The following is a 22648-nucleotide window of genomic DNA, read 5'->3' on the forward strand; positions in this document are numbered from 1 at the left end:
ATAGTCATATTATAACTATTTTTAATTTTTGAATGAATTTGTTGTCGCAATTTTAAAAGATTACTATGTAAGATATGATTTTAATCATTTTTTTAATCAACTTTTATGGACTTATTCAATTTTAACAGTTATGAGTGTGTTACATCTTTTTTAATTATTACTTATTTTATATACGGTAACTTACCATTTTTAGATTTCAACACTTTAAAAGAATATTTACAATAAAAGTAAATTCACTGCATTCGTTCGATCCAATTTGCGATGTTGTGTATCTAAGTTTAAATTTACATTCGCGTAATTCATGTCACCACCAGCGCCGGTCTCTCCCGTCTGCAATCCATCGTTTTATTGATAAATTGTCCCAGTCCGAGGAGATCTGGGCCAGTTTTCTGGACAGGTTCAAACGTCTCTGCCTGGCGGAGGCAAAGGCAATCACTTCGCTTCAATCTGCGGGTGACGAGCTCCTGGCCAACTCGACTGCCACATCTGCTCGACTCCAGCCGGACGAACGATTGTAATCAAAATACAACAAATTAAGGGGAGAGGAGCGAGGAGCGTGTGCGTGAGAGCGGGCCGGGTACCTTTTTTAAAATATTTATTTATGCAATTATTTTGCAAGTAGCTCAAAATAAATAAATGAAATGAAATAAAATAGCAGGCCCGGTTAGCCGCGTACCTGGGTCGGGTTCCAAGTGCCCGGGCACGACTTCAATTGACGAGGCAGTAAATTAAAATTTAAATTTATGCCATTTGCCAGTGGAAACTGCTGCCCGAAAGTCCGCTCGCTCTTGGTCTCTTGGCCATGTTGGTGTCCCGAAAACGGAGAGACAGGTGAGTAGACCCGGCCGAATGGCCAATGTCCAGTGGCCAGAGAAGAGGAAAGGGCCTCAGTATCGGTCATGTCATCACTTCTATTGTCATCATCTCGCGTCATCTTTCTGTCAAAAATGTATTTATTTATTTGTGCATTGCAAATGCAGTGACCGAGCCCTGAGTGAAACGTCATTGCGGTCACTTCCAGAGCCCACCTGCCAACAGGTGTTGTTTAGACCCTCGCAGACGCGTTTTGACCCAATTAGTTTCAGTTGTGGCCGGTTACAATGTAAGCTCAGAGTTTATGGATCGTAAATGTCGTGGCCGGCCAGTTTTCATCATGTTGCTGTTAAAAACAGTCGAGTTTGAGTCGTATACGTAATCAGTATGGACACATAATATACAAAGCAGTCTATTTACATTTTTTAGAAAATTAGAAAAGTAAAGATAAAGGAAAAGTGGAATTTAATGCATATTTTGCATTAATAAATTGTCATTGTAGCTTTGTCAAAATTTCAATAGAAACAATTTTCATGTTTATGACAGTTGCTGTTGAATAATTTGTAACATTTTTCCGCTGTGCAGTTTCCGCTAAATGTGTGAATCCGCAACTCGTTTCACACAATTACTACCGCAAATTACGGGGCGATCTTCTTGCACAATTTGAGATACTGCCTTTCTACACTCATTAGCCCAATCATAACTGTGAAGTTGTTAAACCGCCAAAAACAGGAAAACCAGCGGAAACCACCCAGATCCACTTGCGATACAAAGACATCCTCGACCGCCGAAAGGGGGCCATAAATGGCAATCAACAGACAATCAATGGGTTAAACCCTTTTTGCTTTATGATCCGAAAACAATTTAAGCTTTTATTTGTTTTTGATGCCACCACAACAAGTAATCAGGAGCCGCCAACTTGTCTTCCAAATGGTAGCAAATCAAATTGCCCAACAAAGAACGGAGCGGACCAGAAAAGACCCGGTCGCAGCTCCACGAGGAGCCTGGTGCAATGAGCATACATCATGGCCAGAAGTTGCATTTGGACACTGCCCGAGTACGAGTCCAATTGATGGATCACCGAAAACCGACCGCCCGACTGCTGCAATTGTTGCTGCTGCCGCTGTTGCCGCTGCTGCTCTTGCTGCAGCAGTTGAAGCTGCCGCATTTGCAGTGGGACCAGCGCCAAATGAGTTGAGAAGCAGTTGCGTAAAACGAAACCAGCGATAATGATCATGCCAAGCGCAGAACGCGTTAAAGATTTCAACGTCGTCATCAGCAGCAAACAGAAGCGGTCTGCCACAGTGGGTATCCGCTAAAACAGGAACGTCGAAACACACGATAAAAACTTACAGTAATTTAGATTAAGCATTATTTTATAATAAAGACTCCGGTTTTTTGTAAATCTAAAAATAGTTTGATATAATATGATGATCAAGTTGATATTTAAGTCACAATACAATACTTTGTTACGGGGCGGAAATATTAATATTAATAATATTGAAAATGCCTAATACGATTTTTTAAATTTCGTTATCCAATTAGCATAAGTAAATATAGTTTAATTTTCTTTTTGATTTCGATTATTTGTGGACAAGAGTAAAAATTAATTACTTTTAACTAAAATTAAAATCACAGTAACGGTATTTTCTGCTTAATTTATGTAATTTTCAATATTTTTTAATATCTTAAAAATTAAGCTGTCAGCAATGGCAGCTTCTACTATAGCACACATCTGGAGTCTTCTTCGGCTGCTGACCCATCGGCGACCGGACGTAGTCGCTGGCCAAGTGCGATTGCAAATGCACGGAATTCTCATTGAGCCCCCATCCATGGGCAGTCCTCCCCCCAGTCACCCCGCCCCTTTCCACAGTTGGCCAGGCCATTAACGCGGCTTACTAGCACTTGGCATCGGCGATCGGCTACCGTTGCTACCGGTTACTTCTTGGCCATCTCCATCTCCATCGGCCGGCACTTCTTCCTCCGAATGGGCATGCCCCTTCCATCGCTTCCTCCGCTGATGAGTTTAGTGCCGCTCACTCGTCAATGATTTGTACTTTTTCGCGGTGCCCGGTGCCCGCCGCCTGACGAAAATCATAATAATCATAATAAAATGCAGCTATATCCATTTTAACACCAAAAATACGAGTATGTCTGGCTCCTGCCGCTGAGCCCGGTCCGTGGGAGATTGGCGGCCGGGAGGAGCAGAAGACCATTGAAGTATTGCCGTTGTCATGTCAATTTTGGACCTGCGGACCTAGCCAGAATGGCCTGTCGCATTAAAGTCGCTGATTTGTGTTAGGCATCGCCGGTAGCCGCTTCTGGGTGGTTCTGGTAATTAAGTGTGCTTAACGTGTTGAAATTATATGTTGAATGCCAAGGTAAATGCTAATGGAAAGCTACCTATTCGCTTTGAGTTGTATGCTCAAAATTATGATTGGAAGCATGTGCTTCTATGTTTTAGTACTCTCCTCACACGGACAAAAATACATTATGCAGTCATTATAATTAATTCTAAAAGTAATTTATAAAAAATCCATTCATAACATTTTTATTAGGTTTCTTATAAAAAATCTGAAGATTTCTGATTTAAAATCATAAAAAATGATACGCGAATTTACGATTAAAATAGTTATACCCGTTACTCGTAGAGTAAAAGGGTTAATTGTATTCGTGCTAAAGTATATAACAGCTAGAAGGAAGCGTTTCCGACCCTATAAAGTGTATATATTATTGATCAGGGTCACTAGCCGAGTCGATCTAGCCATGTCCGTCTGTCCGTATGAGCGCTGAGATTTCGAAACTACAAAAGCTAGAAGGTTAAGATTTTTCATACATATTCTTGGGCCTCCTACCCAGCCCAAGTTTATTTCAGCCGAGCGCCACGCCCCCTCCAACGCCCACAATCGCCCACTAACGATTTTAAAATGTGTCCTGCGTCCACATCTTTAAAGATTTCCGAGAAGTATAAATGCAATTTTGTCGTGTATATTTATACCTATCGAAAATTGTTTATATATCTATCTCCCTCGCACTTCCTTTAGCTGAGTTTCGATTATTAGATAGTCGGGACACCAACCCGAGTACAGCGTTCGTACTCCCTTTGGCTGAGTGAGTGACAGCAACCCGACTATAGCGTTATCTCTTGTTATACCCTTGCAGAGGGTATTATAATTTCAGTCAGATGTTTGCAACGCAGTGAAGGAGACGTTTCCGACCACATAAAGTATATATATTCTTGATCAGCACCAATAGCCGAGTCTATTTAGCCATGTCCGTCTGTCCGTCTGTCCGTCTGTCTGGCTGGCTTCGGCTGGCTGAAGCTAGCTTCATTTCTTGTTTTTTAACTATATTTATAGGACTAATTTTAAAACCGTTCACTGGAATACCCTATTGGAAAGAAGAAAAGAGAAAGAAATTACACATCTATAAAATATTTTGTAAACTTCCGCTGCTATTAAAACCCTATATGAAGTGCACACTCAAAAGTCCCTAATAAAAATTATGATAGAATAAATCTTATTCCTTACATACTACAGTTTACTAAAATTTTTTGACCTTCTGTAGCTCTTAAAACCATTTATGTAAAGAAGATTAAAATGCCCCTCTTCTGTGCAAAACTGCCGAAGAAGCGAAATAAACAAACAAATAAACACTTGCCAAACCGCAAAACAAATTTAGTTACAACAATGACAACCGATGCGGCAGAAACGGTTGTGCCTCTACATCTGCATCTGAACTTGTATCTGCATCTGCATATTGATCTTGCAACGTTTTGCTGCTCCGTTGCAGCGATTGATGTTGTCAATCAGAGCAGATTTAAACGAAGGTTAAGAGTTGCATACGTTTAATCGGGCAGATCGAGTCTGCGACTGAAATACGAACTGGGATTGAGAGGCAGAGACCACAAGCAAATCATTGAAGCGCGTAAAACGCGGCAAGTCCAGGATGCTGCAACGAACCCCGATCCGAGTCATCGGTAATGATGCAAGTGGCTCCGCCAGATGCCATGTGATAGAGATGCGGCGCCGCTGATTGCAATCGCCGAGCGTTTACTGTTGCCCGCTTGCATTTGTGTTGCAAATTTACAGCTCCATCAGTGGTCCGCAGGTTGCGGCTGCATCATTAGCCCCGCCAAGGTCATGGCAGATCGATGAGGCAATCAGTTCGCGGGGCCAACGGCAAATGGCAACAAATTAGCCAAAGTGATGATGCGTTAAGTGGCAAAATGGCGCAACCGCCAATGAGGAAATTAGTTTTGGCGGTTTGCGGGGCAGCAGGGTGTCAAGTGTTCCAGGGGTGCCAAGGGTTTCGACACTCGTCACATTGCTGTGACAGCTGCCCACACTCTTTGGCCCTTTGTCTTTGGCCAATTAAAATCAAATTTCAAAATTTCGAAATGTTCCAAATTTTGTGCAACTGATGACAGTTTAATTGCCGTCCTGACAGCTGCTTTCACTTAGGCACGAGTATCATCATCCGAGATCTGGAGCGAGGTGATATGGGGATGCGGGATAGATGTTTCCGTCGATAAGGTCGCAAATTTCGACATTAATTACTCATCAAATTGTGGGCACTTTAAAAGCGCTGCCTTTTTTCGAAAGTCATTGCCATTTGTGTTTTAAAAGGGTTGTCGTTAAGGGCTGTTTAATGACATATTATGAACAAGCTAACTCATAAGTGAGAGTATTTATAATGTACTTACCATGTACTTAACAGCCATCTTTAGGTTGATACTTAAAAATATTTAATATTTCATTGTTCTCCTTAAATAAATTAAACTAAAAAAAATTTTAATATTTACTTCAGGTTGTTTTTCCAAGCGAATTATTAAATGCTTTAATCAAACTACCCCGGTAAACGATTAACCTTGAGAACGTCTTCGCGATTCCCTGAGCAGTCCCCCCAATTTATATGGTATATGCAAATGGGCCAGACAGATAAACACACATTTCCAGCTACCAATGGGCCGACTCAGTGAACTTGGCCCGAACGCATTACCGTTAGAAGCGCCAAATTGCCACAAAAAAGGAGATCAATTTGCATGTGAGGCCGCCGCGGGCAAAAGCCAGTAGCTCCAATAACTTCAAATTGCAAATCATAATGCGGCAGCGAAGAGATATTAGAATATCAAAATTTTTTGTCTGCCGATCGATTGGCGGCTACTGCAATTTTTTTGGCGATAATCGAAATTGGCTCTAATCACGAAGGTCCCAAAATTGCCGCCGATCGTCGCGAGTTCGGGAAACTAACTGTTCATCTTCGATTTTGCATAATCGTTTCGAGTTGTGTGTTGCGCCTCTCATGCAGATTCGGCCGATTGCATTAAATAGCAATTAACCTTAATTGATTGCACGATTATCGCGAAACCCAGACGAACACTCTAGCCTCCCCCCACGGAAATTTCACTTTCGAACTGTGCGCAATTGTGCGACTTCCGAATGGGATTACAGCCAGCGCATAGAACTTGTGGCCCGGTTGTCTATCATTAGCATCAAAAAGCTATCATCATCATTACCCGAGCACGAGCTCACACTTCGCACGCGATGAGGCTGCCGGATTCGTTGGTGTTGCTGCGGTGCTCTTGGTGTTGCTGCCGTGCTGTTGCTGTTAGATACACACGCAGGCAATAATCATAGGCCAATCATAGAGGTACGGAGGTGTTGCTTTGTAAAGTGCGGCATAATCAGTGGGCAGCATGCAAGAACTTTTTAGACTTCTGGTTCTGTCATCTTACACCCAATGTAATTCTTGGCTAAGACTGAACAGATGAAACCATTAAGCAAACCCATTAAATCGATGCTTTCAATTGAACAGAAAATTATGGGTTCCTGGATTCTCACTTTTATAAATATAGATAACTATTTCTTCTTAGTGTTACTCAATGAGTCAATGTAATAGCCGGAACTCGAAAGAACTAATCATTTTATTAATAATCGCATTTTCTTGATGAGATTAACATTAAATTGACAAACACGGAGAAGTTCCATCTCTACAGGTATTTAGGCCCCTTTCCGATTGAAGGCTTTCAGTCGGCTGACATAAGTTGACAAAGTTTTCCAGCCAAAGGCAGCTGAAATCGCTCAATCGAGCAACAACGGAGTTGGGCTCCAAATAGATATATCAGTAGCTTTAAATAAATCAATAAGCGAGCAAATGGCAAACGCTGCATGTAAGCACTAAATCAAAGTGTCAATACTGGTAACTGATACACTGGAGCGGAGCGGAGTCGAGTTGAGCAGCGGAAATTGAATTATGCCCCGTTGGACTGCCAGACTTCAGTCTGGACATGCATGAATGAGCGTTTGACTGAATGGCTGCTGTTGCTCTTGCCGCTGTTGCTGCTGTTGATATTGCTGCTGCAAATGTTGCTGCTGCTGCTGGTATTGCTGCGGCAAATGCTGAAACCGCTGCCGCCTTGAGTGACAGACGGCGGACAAGTGGTGCTCGAATCGGGTGCAACCACTTTCGTTGGCCAACGGACATCGCCGATCGGCATCGGCGACTGTGTGAATCTGTGGAATATAGTGGAGTCGGGCAAATCTAATGTCCACGTCTGAGCGATTTCCTTTGCAAACCCGTTTCAGCGGCATTAGATACGATACGCATATGCGATACTATAGTTTATGGTCTACAATTAAAATTGTGCGACTTGAGTGCCCAGCCAGGGAAGTGGAAGTGGCCAAGAAGGGGTAGATTTCCTGTCCAAAAAAATGCATTTAAAGATCTAATTCAAAATACAACGATTTTAGTTTGTTGAAACAGGGAAATATTAATATCTAGTTAACATGTAATTTGGATATTAGTCAAATACTTTATTTTCTAATGTTAATAAAAAAACTATTTTCAAAAAATTTTTATTTCTCAAAATAGAAATATTTTCAGCTTAGAATATGACAAGCCATATAATTTATATAACAGAAAATGCCACTAAAGTCGTGGTCTTACTATTTTGTTTAAATTGTTTAATGGTTTGGATAATTAGGAAATAAATATGATCTTTAAGAAAACAGTTATTTAAAACTAATGCATGGTATTTAAAATTTTGCAATAATTGAATTGCATTTTTGTTGAACTATTTATCAGAAACTAAAATAAAGCGTATAGGGTGCTTAAAAACATAAAGCAAAACGGTGCATCAATTATATTGCCAAGAAAAAACCCCTTTAACTGAGCCACTGTGTCTAAGTGCACGACAAACGCATTAAATGAAAATTAGTTGCAATAACATGAAAATTCATAGCTTAATATAAGGCACACACACACGCGAACGAGTGGTAGTTGGCTGACAAAAAACTTTTACTTATACATTCACCGATTGTGGCAGATTGACATGGGAAAATGCTTATAAAAGGACTGTGCGAAGTGTTGAGTTATGATCTCAGTTTTTGTGCAGCTCGGAACAATAAATAAGCTGATTGATTGTTGGCGCAATTTAATTGAGATGATACGTGGGCCCGACGTTGACAAATCCAATTAACAGCCGATTTCCCATGATCTAGTGTCGCAATATCAAATAAAAGCGAAAGTGTCTCTCATTTGAATATCTGGATGTCTATCCGCTAGACTGACCACTTTCAATTAACTGACACGTTGAAAAAAGTGTTTTCCGTAACGGAAGTGGAAAGTGTTGCAATTACACCGCCCAATCGGTTTGGGGGGAATAAAGTTAGCCAAGCAGCAATACCTAAACCATACACGAGCATTTGTTGATTTGTTTTAATAAATCATAATTCGTTTAGCCCGATCTAAAAAGGTCCAATTAGAGTCAAATAGGGCAAATCCAAGGGCTGTTATTAGAATTCGGATGCCAAACATTTTTCGGCCGACGATGTCTGCAGGCAGACAAATATTTACCAGATATTTGGCCCATAGATTAGCAAAGGTTTGCGGTTGCTAACGGCGTTTTGGGGCAGCCAAAGAAATCCATCAAGGGATCATCAAATTCGAAGTGACGTATTACGTTTTCGGGGCCCAGACTCTTGAGCTCTGGAATGTGCGGTCCCAGAACCCAAAAAATAATGCCTAACTAAGAGAACGAAGAGCAGACGGATGGAAAAAGACCAATAAAACATCAACACGAGCAGAATGATAACAACTAAGTAAACGTCTGTCACTCAGTCGACCTGGTCAGAATTTTGATCAGCCGAAAAGAAAAGATCAAAGGAGATGCACAGGAAGAAATAGTTTTCTATTAAGATTGACTTACCAACCAATTTTCTTACTTACTTACTAAACTATTGTTTAGTATACAAAAAATATTAGATTTAGAATTCACATTGGTAATAAAATATTACATCCTTTGCAGTTGCATTTCGTATAAGTTAACCATTTGAGTGTTCGTGTAAAAGTGTCTCATTTTTTTTTCTGTGTAAGTTCAAGGATCGGGGTTCTTCGATTGATGCCAACGGCAGCTGATCAAAGGCCCCCAAACTTGATTGAAGGCTGAGGGACACTGACGATTGCAGTGCAAATGATAATTTATTAGATTGCGATCTTTGGCCCGGCACAAAAATGTGCCAGTCGCAGAATAGAAGCTCCTCCCGGTTCCTTTGGTATTTTTATTGAATTAATTTAAGTCGTCATTGTCTGCATTTCTAATTAAGCCGAATTAATCATGAGCATCCGAGCCGGTCGCAGTGCACTAATTATGCGTAGACCAAACTGGGCTAACCGATCTGGATAGAGATCCTCCATCTTGAGTTGGTTTTAGTGGGCCTCGGGAGCAGCTGCTGGCGGCAGTTTTGAAAGCGTTTTGCCAGCACGATGATCACGATGAGGCCCACGATTATGATCAAACACTTGATACCGCAATCGCAATCGCAATGGGAACTGGAACTGGAACTGAGGCAGAACATTGTCGAGCTTTGAACCGAACTCGATCGGGCTTTGATGTCTTCCGACACGCACGACACTCTCAATGTCATTGTTTACCCTTTGGACCCAGACGACGGCCTTGATGAGTGGTATTTGACCAAGAATGCCAAAACAGTTAGTAGTCACTTGGATCTTTTGGGGGCTATATTCGCCCAGGGGAACATCCGAACATTCTACATTTTAATAGACTTCGATTTTCCAAAATATTCTAAGACTATTTCAGCAAGATTTTAAAGAGAAAGGTGTGTTTGTATATCCAGAACTAGGAAAGGATATAAACCTTTCAAAATAAAATATTCTCTATTTATAAGTCAGGAAAATCGATGACCAGGCACTTAAATGTATAAAGTTATAAAACATTCCTTTTATTTTCGCTATTTACTTTATTTATATTTTTTTATTAGGTATGAAAAAAACGTAGAATTTTAGTTTTGAATTTTTTTATAGATTTTGCACTATTTTTAACCATTACACTATATATCTATCAAATAAAAACACCTCTTAACGAGGTAAAAAACTAGTGACGACCGCACCTTCAACATACAAAAGTTCTGATATCAACATTTGTGACGAAAAATTATTACACTCGTCATTAAATAGACTTTCTAATATTTTCTCATTCGGCCCGCCCTAGCAAACTATTCCAGCCTTTTTCCCTTTACAGGCATTTTCTATTGCAGCGTGACGAATGAGAAAAGATTAGAAAGTCTATTTAATGACGAGTGTAATAATTTTTCGTCACAAATGTTGATATCAGAACTTTTGTATGTTGAAGGTGCGGTCGTCACTAGTTTTTTACCTCGTTAAGAGGTGTTTTTATTTGATATCAGAAGTTTTTGTTTGTTTACATTTGCTCTCATAGGAGCTAATATATACATTTAAATTTAAATTGGTCAATCATAATTTTTAAACTATTGTATTTTAACAAATTAAGTTAAAAAGGCGTTGAAGTATTTCAAAATACCTTTTAAACGAGGTATAGCACATGTCTGTACCTTTAGTAGTGTAGAACTTACAAACTAACGAAATTTAGCTATTTTTAGCTTTTTCCCGCTAAAGTAGCGGCTTTTTCCAAAAGTCGTAGAACAAAAGATTCCTATATGGAACTCTTAAGTGCAAATTTACTGATTCCATGACCCTAAAATACAGTTCGGATACCCTCCCACAAAATTCAATACTCAGGGAGCTTTAATTGTTCGAGCTGGCAAAAGTGGCTATTTTCGTATAAAAATAACTTTTAAACGTGACTTTTTACAGTAATGTGTTATATACCAAAATTTAAGGAATCTCAAGGGCTATACAGTTTAAGGTTTTAAAGAAAATCGTTAGAGCCGTTTTTGAGAAAAATAAAAAAAAGCTAAAAAAAAAGTTTTAAAAAATTGTCTTTTGTTCATATTTTTTTAATTATTACATTTACACAAATTGCATATAGAAGGCGTTTATAGCATTTAAAAATACCTTTCAAACGATATGCAGCACAAGTCTGTAGCTTTAGTAGTATATAAGTTACGGATTTCCGAATTTTAGCTATTTATAGCTGTTTTCCCGCTAAACTAGCGAGTTTTTCCAAAAGTGGTAAAACAAAAGTTGTTCATATCGATGTGATGAACGTCATATCAAATTTTCAAAACTTAAAAAACATGTTTTGGACAAACTGACAAACTGACAAACTGACAAACAGAATTAAATTTTCATTTTGGGAAGACGAAGGAAATCTTATTTTGGCTATAACTTTTGAACGGAGCGTCGGATTTTGACAAATGACCCCTCATTCGACGGGTATTTTCAAAAGGAATACAACTAAAACATTTCGAGGGGGCTTTTATCCCCACCGGCCCCAGCAGCTCCAAATTTCGAAATTTTCACTTTTTCACTTTCAACGCTCTCTCTCCCAAGCCAATTAATTTTCTTAGAGGGTTGGTATGCAATCCTGTTAGTTTTCGCAATACCTTTCGATAGGTATATCATTCATTATGATCGGACCATCACAGTAGATTTTCATTTCTTCGTGTATATATAGTAGTCGCCTTCGCACACTCTCCTGGTGCGCTTCGTCACTACATGGACTGCCGTCCATAGTGATTAACCTTTTTAAAAAACAATCTTCTTTTGAATGAAAATAAACACAAATTATCCTTTTGCAATTTATAACTGAACATTGAACATTGAGAGGATGAAATATTTAATTTGATTCCGCATAACCTAATATTCAAAAAGGAGATTTTAAAAAAATTTGTTTTATGCTCCACGAAATATAGAATTTAATTCCCTTCTAATCCAGTAGCTAAAGTTACGGCTCGCATGTTTTGCTTAGAGTGACTCCCCGGCAGACGCATGTCAAGTTTCCTTGCTGGTTTATGTGAGTGTGTGTGTGTAACCTGCCCCTTTTTAAACCGCTTAATAAAGTCACTTAAGTCGACCTTTTGACTACGTTACAATTGACACCCAGCACGAACACACACACAGTGGCAGGAGGGGTGTTTGTCTGTTGACAAAAGTTGTTTTTGGACCCCGGGGTGCTGCCATTGTTGCTGCTTTTACAAGATATATGCACAAAGGGTGGCGAGGGGGTGGATCGAAAGGGGACAGCGTGACAGGCTGTCTTTTGTTGCGGTCAACCGGAAAACTGCAAAACATGTCGCCCGGGCCGCTTCCTCCCTTGTCTTTGTCATAACGACGGCCAGCTAAAAAAAGGATCAGAAACAAGTCTGTCAAGTTTTCAGCTTACAAAATACCTGTCGCCGCTGGATGTTTGGTGTGTGTATGTGTGTTTGCAACCTACTCAAATGTGATAAATACGTGCAACATAAAATTCTGAATCATTAATAAAAACGGGGGTTACAACCCCCCATTCTCTCTGGGCCTAAGCAAACAGGATAACTTCGTCCTGGAAGTCCATTCCGTTCTGGCGAAAACATTTCGCCGTAGTTGCGGTTGAAGTAATTTGTAAAATTTTTCAGCCACATCATGTGTTGCCCACTCTCTCCGTTTGGGGCAATCTGCGCATCATCATCATCATCAGCAGCAGCAGCGGCAGAGGAGTCCTGCGACGTCCTGGCCCACATGATGGCCTTCTTGTTGGTCATTATGGTCATTAAGCCCCATGCTACACGCATCTTAATCCTGGGCACACAGACAACCGTACTCCAAGTCCTTTATGACGGATTGCCGGAATTGTTACCTTTAATTTGATCAGATTTTGTGAGTTGGAAAAATGGCTGAAGCATTAATCCTGGCAAAGATATGTAGGTCAAAGTTAAAGAGGTGACGCACTGGGTAAAATAAATTCTTGGAATTTGTGAAGCTTATATTTTCTTGTCACTAATTAAAATGTATATACCATTACCCAAGGCTCAACCTCATCGCCTCAGTTCTACATACTCATTTTCATTTACTTTTTGTGCTCGTATTAAAAATTTTCCCCGCTCTGTGTTCCTTATAATTTATGGGGCATATGTTACCAAGCAAAAGTTACTATGACACAAGGTGGATGTAATCTGAATAAAAACGCCGGAAAATCCAAACAATGCCAAACAAATTCCGTTGCTACCTTTTACCAGCAAAAGAATTTCACGCTGATTTATTCGCTTTTCAAGGTATGACAAATGTAGGATAAAAATGAAAAGAGTTCACATTAAATGGCGATTTTGTACAGTTACTTACAGATATGGCTATTAAAGATGGACCCCTCCATCTGAGTTCATTGACATTCCGCACAGATGATTCACAGAGCACTTGACAAATGAATTAGCTCAATTCACTCACAATCCGATACAATGCATGTCTTTCAATGGCGAAGTCAAAGTGTCAGGCTAAAGTCAAAATAACAGTAGACAGAACCCACACAAATATATAGAGAAGTCCGCCGACAAGCAAACAAGTCACACAAACAATCAAGGGCTTCCTGCTGAAACATTGCAAACTTCCGACAGGCCAAGGAACATGGAAACATATGCCGGCAGTGTGGGCAGCGACCCCACCACCGACCCCGTCATCAATACAGCAATCCACAATCCCACTGAGATCCACTCAGAAAAATAATAAATTCGTTTAAATATTTTGAATCTATTTGAAGAGATTTAAAGATGGTTGGTAAACATAAGTATACATTAAAAAATTTTAAATCATTTTCTTTCTTTTTAATATGTAATATAAATATTTTTTTATTATAAAGTATTTCAACCAAGAAATAAAGGAAGTATGGTCTATCTATAAGTTTGATAGTCAATGCAATATTACCTCAATTTGCAATACTTTTATTTAATTCAGGATATTTTACTGGCTAAAAAAGAATTCATATGCGATGGTTGCATTTTTTTCAGTGCATCGTCTAAGGAGCGAGTGTAGTTGAAATATTTTTGGTGATTTATTTGCAGCGCGTAGTTTGTGGCATGTTCGCTGCCGACAAAAGACGAGCCAGCGCCAATAAACAAATTGCCGACGCATTTTGTCAGCCCTTACGGGGCCAGGATTATGTTAAACAGTTCGCAGGGCCCCAAGAACCCCTCCGTCTGCCAGTCTGTCTGTCGAAACCCTCGATTTGAGTCTTTGGGGGTCTTATTGTGAACGGAGGACGAGTTGGGCGAGTGATTTAAATGAGCGTCTTTAGAGCGCCACTTAATGTGTCATTGAATTTAAATCAATTTACTGATGTGTGATGTTTAACTTATTTTGGGGTACTCTTAACTTCGTCTTCTTTTTGTTATATACGGCAGAACAGAAAGAAATTAGAAATATAGTTTTTCTATTAATAGCGACAACATTTTTAATATGTTGAGTAAAAATACATTTTTAATTACTACTAACGTGTGAATTTTTAATTTAGTTAATAGTGCGCCGTACAAATGTGCTAAGTGTAGCATCGATATTTTGTTCAACCAATATTGCACATACGCCCCTTGTGCTTATTGTACGCATATCCCGCTACAAAGATTACCAGCTGAAGGAATCGTAGACAAGGCAATCCATTCACATTAATGCCGCCCCTCGCTGGCCAACTTTCCGACGACAGTAGCGCCTCCAGTGAAATAAATCACAGAAATATGTCTTTCATCTCGGCGCCTGCAGTTTGCAGCTTTGCAGTTGGAAGTTGGTCTTCAGGCTTTTTCGCTTGGTAGCAATCACCGCCGAAGCGCCTAAATGCAGGCCATACATCATCGCACATGCCAGATGGCCGGCCACGCCCCATTCCGAGTGTTTGTCGCCTTAATTACTAGCCAGCACCTCACAATATTTGTACAACAACTGCAGAGAAAACAATTATTAACAAAATATTAAGATTGTAAAAAAATATTAATTTTTCAAAGGCGTAATCATTGTCAGAATAAATTTAAAGTTTGCCTTAAGTATCAAAGATTTTAAATTATTAAAAAATTATATTAATAGAAACAAAATTTTCAAATTTTAATTTTTTTTTTGCAATTTTTTAAATTTTTTTTATCATTGGTACTTATTTATCCTAAAATACTATAATTTAAATAAACTTCAAAATTTTGCTGTGTGCAGTGTAAATCTTGCAGTTCGCTTGTGATTCTTCATGAATGAAAGGCGCCCGAGATTCGAAGGAGATTTCGAGGGGTCTCGCAGGGGATTCTGGGACCCTTTGATTGGTAGCTAGATCATTTGTCAAGGAACTGCATAGAATGTGAGCGCCCTGAGGTCGCAGCGGAAGCTGTAATGAGTTATTCGAGGCAATTAACTGGCGAACTCTTCCCCAGGGTCTCAGATGTCTCCTTCTTCCTCCCTATAAACACCGCGCCATCTTCTCCCACATAAGTTTTGGATAACCGCTTTCACAGACACAATGTACCTTGACTTGATAAACCACTAAAAATAATTTACGACTTTCTTAGGAATTTAAATTTCAACGCCATTGCCCGCTCTCTCTCTTTCTGTCTTTCTCTGTCCCTTAATGTATCCTTCTCTTTCTGGCCTCCCCTTGTTGGTGTTCAAATACTTGAGATACTTTTTTAACCGCAACGCGAAAATTTATGCGCTACATGTGTGTTTGAGTAGGGCTCACAACAACCTGTTCCGAACGCCTCACCCACTCGGTACAACTTTCACACTTCGAGAAAAACCGAGAATAATTTTACTTTAAGAAATTAATAATAATAAGTGACATGTAACATAGGAATTTGAGTGGAATTTTGCTTAAAAACAAGTTGGAATATAGAAATCTTTAAGGGCTAGTACTCAACCCAACAAAAAGTTGTCCAAAACAAAAAACTTCATATGAAAAAAACGTTTAATAATTCCTAAATCCTTTTATGTTTACTAAGTTTCTTGGTTATAAACTTTACTCTTACTAATATTTTTTCCAGTGAAATACAAAATACACTGTGAGCGTTTTTATTTCCGCTTAGATAAGTTTACTTCATAAGCGACACTAAATTATACGCCAAGAATGTGTTCGCTGGTCGCCGTTTCTGGTAGACATCTTGTTCATTGTTGTTCTTCTTGTTCTGCCACTGTTATTGTAATTTATGCAAAAATATTTTTGTCTGAAAAATACTCGTACTCGAACTCGTACTGTTGCGGTGGTCTCTATTACCGGCAGCCTTGGCTCCTTCTGCAGACGTCAGAGATGCGACCGCCTTATCCACATCCGTATCTGCTGAGAACAGGGCACGTACACGGAGTAGTTTTGATAAATGTTTAGCTCGGCCAAAAACGGGGAAAGGGTGCTGCGAGATAATAAAATACACGTATCCAGGTCTTAGATTTTTGGGTATTGGAAGCCTGTTTGTGAAGGTTTTCTTTACAGCCAAGTGTTGGAAAACCAGTGAAAACGTTTAGGTTGTTTTGAATTTTCAGTGATTAAGAATTACTTAAATTAAACAAAAACAAGTGAGAACGCTATAGTCGGATGCCCCGACTATCAGATACCCGTTACTCAGCTAAAGGGAGTGCGAAGGATTATACATGGAGATAAAAACTTTGATCCGCCGTAACTTTTTAACGAATGGTCCGATTTAAAAAATGTCTTCTACATTTCGATAGGTATTGATAAACACAATAAAACTGCATTTTTACTTTTCCAAAATATTGAAATTTTCAATATCGTATATATGCGATTGTGGGCGTTAGAGGGGGCGTGGCACCCTTTTGAAACAAACTTGCGCTGCGTAGAAACTCCTAGAATCTACATGCAAAATGTCAGTCTTCTAGCTTTTATAGTTTCCGAGATCTCAGCGTTCATACGGACAGACAGACAGACAGACGGACAGACAGACGGACAGACGGACATGGCTAGATCGACTCGGCTAGTGACCCTGATCAAGAATATATATACTTTATGGGGTCGGAAACGCTTCCTTCTATCTGTTACATACTTTTGCACGAATACAATATACCCATTTACTCTACGAGTAACGGGTATAACTAGACTATATATAGCAAACAGAAATACGTTGAGATTAAACATCTGATTAAAACTAATCAGTTAAACCAAAACACGCTTGGCAAAACAATAGAAATTCTTCCAATTTGCAGACAAAATAAAACGTAAACACACCAATATAAAACCTTCTTTTTCGCCAGTCCAATGTCAGAAATGCAGTTTCCCATATAAATCGCCATTCAACCCCCGAAGCGCAGCAACACGAAAAATTTGTGTCCCGGTGGGCGTTGCCCAGAGCGAAAATTTCGATGACGAGCGTCCTTGCAGCGTCTGCAAAATCTGCATAGACGTCTCCTCCCCGAGTGGAGGAGAAATTTTCGGCTGCGCAAGTCTCGCAAAAGGGGAGCCACGCCCCCTAGCATTGGTGCAACAAAAACGACAAGTTCAAGTTGAACGGGGTGATTTAATAAACGGACTTGCAGAAAAAGCACGGACTCGAAAATGTGCAATGTAAATGGCAAACAACAAAGTTGACATTGATATCGCTGGCTAAGAAGGAAAAACCAGCAATGCAGGAAAGTTCTTTAATATAATAATTGCACAGATACTTTGTAATCACACGACCATTGCGTTTTTTTTGTAACTATGGCTGTCGTCCTTTTTCGTCGGATTCTTAAAAGTGTCAAAGAATGTACACCTGGATCGTTAATTTTTCTAAGAATCGAGCTTAGCCGAACCAAAAAAGAATACTTTCTATTAAAGAAGTAGCCAAGCCAAATTTTGCAGACTTTGTAATGATTGCATTACCAAGCCACTTTTCATGTCCTTCCGAGGGGCATATTAATTATTCTGTGATTACCGTTAGGGAAAATTAGGTTTTCAAAAATAAACAAAATGTTAGTTAGAACTCAACCTTTTCTTTTTATTTTCTATGGCCTTTAGAAACAGATAAAATATTGAGACTAATCCATATAAATATTTTTGATTTTTTGGAATGGATCTTAAATTATGTTCTGGCATTAAAATCCACCTGATAAGCAACAGTTTACTTAAAAACGTTAATTAATTTCAGCCTGCTATTTGTTTTGGATTATTATACAGTTATACAAATGTTTTAAAAATACAGATTAACCTATCGAAATGGAAGAGGGTATCTGAAGTCTCGCCATCTGTGATTTTTCCTCCACTGATGGTATATAGGTTCTCCCTGGGCTTTCCTGCCAGCTGACCGGCCCACCTAGACCTCGGTGGCCGTTCCGCTGCTGTGACTAATATGGCACCGACCGATGGCGATGGCTTAGACTGGCCGTACTCCTACTGGCCAGCCAGCACTATAATCAAGCCTTGCACTTTGCAGCTATTAAGCCATAAAATCCGAGGGGAGCGCGGGAGTCCCGGTGTCTCTGCATGCGGCACCGGCTGCAGAGTCTTTTCTTCGGCCTGGCTTTTAATTATTGTTTACATTAAATGGTCATGAGTCCACCGCTCCGCAGAGCCGAGGCATTGGGCGTAATTCGCGTTTAAGCCGCGACCACTACCGTGTACTTAAACAGCGATTAGGCCTGGTCGGACTCTCTTCTCGTAATTAAGGTGCAGCGGGGGGTCGAGGGCGATCAGTGGGAATTACTGTGAGAACTGCTACGGTTTGTGGGGCAACAGGTCAAAACGGAGATTTGCCAAAAAAAATACAAAATGCCACTTCCTGTCCTCCTTTAATTTGTTTTTAAAAGTGGCAAAGTTTTTAATTAAGCACTTCAAGTGAGGGGTTATTTGCCCCATCATCATCCTGTGAAATTTTGCACACGTCATTTTCCGCTCGGCATGAATTTGCATTTTCCGAGCTCTCGAGCTCACCAGCTCATTTCAATATCCTTTCGCTTGTTTTCCCTGGGTAAACGTTGTGGGGGGCAGTTGGGTTGCCAAGACCTAGACAAACGGAAGTCATTTGTTTAATATGCGCCGACATTATCCTTTATTATGGCGGTTTTGCATTTCTGTGGCTTATGAACTGGCACGGCATCGGGAAAAAGGGGGTAGTGTTGGGCGATTGGGTCTGCTGTGCAAATTCAAATTCGGTAATGGTCCTAACAGTTTTTGTCCAAGTCTGTAAAATCAATTAAATGCTTTAAATTGGTGGAAATTTAAAACATTTTGGGAACAGGCTTCAACTGAATTTTGATTTTACCCATTGGACGGGAAAAGGTATATACTGAAAATATTTTAATGTCTTTTAAAGTTGGGACAACCTTATAAAAATAGTATCGTAAGGCCAAGATAAAAAAAAATATATTCTTAAAGTTAGCACATTCATAAATTCCATTGAGAAAAAAGGGCCGTCTGCCACAACATTTCGTCTACTTGAAGGGTCAATATCTGCAAATCGTTTTATTGCTAACGTTATTGCCAATTTGACACCATGAGGGGAAAACTTTTTCCAACTTGCCAGAACTTATCAAGGACTTTGAATACTCATGAGAAAATAAACTATTGTAAACGACTCGTCATGGAGAATTTAGTCTACGGGTTGCAAATCATAATGGTTTGATTACAACTAGGTAAATCATTGCTTATCTAGATTTATGACTTTATTCCAGTTAAATAATTAAAGAAATACGATTTTCCATGCTAAAATATTGTTTTATTTGTCTTTCTGTCTCACAAATTATTTTCGCATTTGTCGCGCTTTTCCAACTCCAACGACACACTTTAGCATATCTCCAGATTTTCATATGTCTTGACAGTACTCATTCCCTTTTTGTCATCCCCAAAAGCCCGAATCCTTGGCTTCCTTTCACAGAATCTGGATCTTTCCTTTTCGACTCGGCTAACATAAATCATTATTGTCGCTGCGTTTATTTTTGACTTTGACAGGACTACCACTTATGTGTTTATGTTAGCGTTGAGAAGGAGAAACTGAGGAGAAAAATGGGAATGAGATTTAGAAGGGAGAATGAAAGCCATTGGGAAATGTCTGCCTATTTTTTCATTCATCGCAGTCCCAATGTTTAATTTTTATCAAAATCTTGATGGATAAATTATATTAAATATTTGGTTTTACTTTACTGTAAATTTTATGCTTTTCCCTTACGATTATTGGAACAGAACAGTGGTTCTTACCAACTCGTCGCACAGAAATTTAACTAATGAACGGAAATAACTAACTGAAAAATTCTAGTAGATTTCCCTATTATTCTCATAGTCCATTTAACTCGGCATTACCTCTGTGGCCTTCTCCACTAATTTCTACAATCTCGGCTTGGGATGGTTTAATTAATACATTTTATAAATCACAAGCAGGGCCCCCATCTTCAGGACCGATAAGGGAGCGAACTTACTTTGCAGCCCCAACCCCTTGAGGACACATACAAATTTGCATGCCGGACATCGCCGGACATTTGCTAAATGACCACAACACTTAGGCCAAGATTTATTTCCTCTGGCCAGCTTGGGTTTCATTGTAGCCAAGTTGGTGTTTACTTTTGAGTGAACTCACACAAAAATAGAGATATAATTGAAAGGGGTCTCCGCTCGAATTTTACACACTTCATTTAGCCGTGGGCTATTGCCTCATCCCAGAAACGACCTTCCGGACTGCGAATTGTGGGCGTTGATTAGTTTGCTTAGCTAAAAAATTAAGCCAGCGCCAAGCACTGTGGAGCATAAAGTGTCTCCTGAAAAAAGTTATGAAGGGAAAGAGTTATTTGCAATAAATTTAAGTGCTGGGTGGACCGGCTGCAAAAAGCGAGCACTGGAAGTTACAGTTTCTAATTTATGACAAATGCACATGCCCGTCTTGAAGTTTTTGGCCTGACCAGGAACTCAGACTGAAATCGAGACTGGACCAAGCCCCACCCACCTCTATTTGTGTATCGTTACTCGGGGCAAACTTATTGGGCGATGGGTTTTGCGGTTTCGAAATGCGGCGACTCGATTTCCAATTTACTAAATTTGCATGCTCAAGTGTTGCGTAAAGCGTTGGTTATAGTTTTTGAAATTTGCGAGCATTTGTTATGATAAATTGCACAGCAGGCGGTGCCACAGAAATGGGCAGGGGCTGCGTTGAAAGTTGAAAATTCAATTTGAGGCATTAGAACAGAGCTACTGGAGATCTGGAATTGTGGGTATATAAGCTAAACATTGAAATACAAGGTATTAAAACAATACTTAATAGGACCACAAATACATGTTAATTTAAATTTTACTTTTGATTTTTAAAAATGGATTTTTTTTTAAATGCTATATATATTTTTACTGAGAGTGGCTACTCCCTTTCCAAATTTGTCAAAAAGTTATTTCGCTTGGGAAAACTTGCGTCCTTAGAAACTGGGAAATTCTAATCAACAATTGCAATCTAAGTCACGCCTCCTGACAAAGTTGTGCACTCTCATCAGTGCCAAAAACTATTTTCAATTACAAAACAAGCTCCTGCAGAAGTTACGTGGGGCAGAAGGAGCTGGCATCCACAATTTAATCACAGCGTGTGGTCGGAATATCAAATTTTCGTATCGAAATCGAATAACTCACCAGCCGAAATGGTAGGAGTCAGCAATTATCTAAAAAGCGAGCAGCAGCGACATCCTGCGAAAAGGATAATAGTGCTGAGGCAAACAATTTGCACGGACCAATTTGGAATGTGTCCCGCTGCTGGCATATTTACACAGAAACATTTCCAAACATGGCAGAAAGAAGAACAGCCCATAAATCACTCCACTGGGCACAAAGGCCGAGTACCAAAAGGATGTGAATTATATACAAATGATTTGACATGGCCAGGACATCGGGGGTTGCATAGCCAAAACATATTTCAGTAGCTGCGGAGACGATGCCAAAGTTCAAGATAAGCGGAGTTGGCAGATCAAGAAATCTTAGAATGCCTTTTTATTTTACAAATGGCAAGCGAATTAAATTATACGTTCAAATCTTACAATTTCTTTAAACAATCTGAAAGAAAAGTTACCAATCAGTACTTGAGAAAAGTATTACTCTTTTACTTGTATATTTTCACATCGGGAAACATTTCTTAAATCAAATTGTTTGAAATATCATTAATATTGCCAAATAATTCAACGTTTCAAGTTCAAGGTATACTTTTCCATAAACTCGTAATTTACATATTCAAAGAGAATAAATTACCATTAACATTTTGGCAAACGTTCAATAAGTTACTGTAAATGGCCTGGAACTTAAAAAAGGAAAATCAAGGGAAGTCGCCTATCTCAACATATAATAAGGACATTTAAATTCAATTTTCCTTCCTTTAGTTTTTTCAACAGCTCTTCAACTTATTCACCCATATTCGATGCGAATCAGTTTTAATTACCATTAACATTCTGGGCTGGCCAGCATCTGAATTTCCAATCCGGCCTCGAACAAGCTTTCTTTGTGCGCATTTTAATTGCCTCGCAGACCCCTGGTCCCCTGACATCGGCTATTAATGAAATGCTTTTTAAATTATGTCATTAACATTGCAGCCTGTGCCGTCTAGGACTGGTTTATCTTGGCCAGGGCCTGGGTTCTGGATAATTATGGCATATTTTTATTGGCTCGCCATCGAATCGGAATTAGATGCTTGTAAATAGCTTACAACAATTATTTCATTAGGTTTCGAGCCTGCCG

The 22648-nt window shown here is 39.5% G+C and overlaps 2 long non-coding RNA genes across 3 annotated transcripts in view; one reads left to right on the forward strand and one right to left on the reverse strand.

Annotated features, from left to right (window-relative positions):
• Positions 1–11794: 11794 nt before the first annotated feature.
• Positions 11795–13262, reverse strand: LOC138913688 (uncharacterized). 2 transcript variants are annotated; one of them, XR_011419494.1, is made up of 2 exons: positions 13086–13262; positions 11795–12871 (listed from the first exon to the last, which is right to left on the reverse strand). It is a non-coding gene; the product is annotated as an uncharacterized lncRNA (long non-coding RNA). The 2 variants fall into 2 exon arrangements; XR_011419495.1 differs by having other exon boundaries at positions 13072–13262.
• Positions 13142–22648, forward strand: part of LOC138913690 (uncharacterized) — a 36284-nt gene continuing 26777 nt past the window's right edge. Inside the window, exons 1-2 of the long non-coding RNA XR_011419497.1 lie at positions 13142–13286; positions 13346–13778. This is a non-coding gene — a long non-coding RNA (uncharacterized lncRNA). The remainder of the gene's footprint in view (positions 13287–13345; positions 13779–22648) is intronic.

This window comes from Drosophila takahashii, chromosome 3R (assembly GCF_030179915.1).
Source record: "Drosophila takahashii strain IR98-3 E-12201 chromosome 3R, DtakHiC1v2, whole genome shotgun sequence".
In the NCBI taxonomy this organism is placed as follows: Eukaryota; Metazoa; Arthropoda; class Insecta; order Diptera; family Drosophilidae; genus Drosophila; species Drosophila takahashii.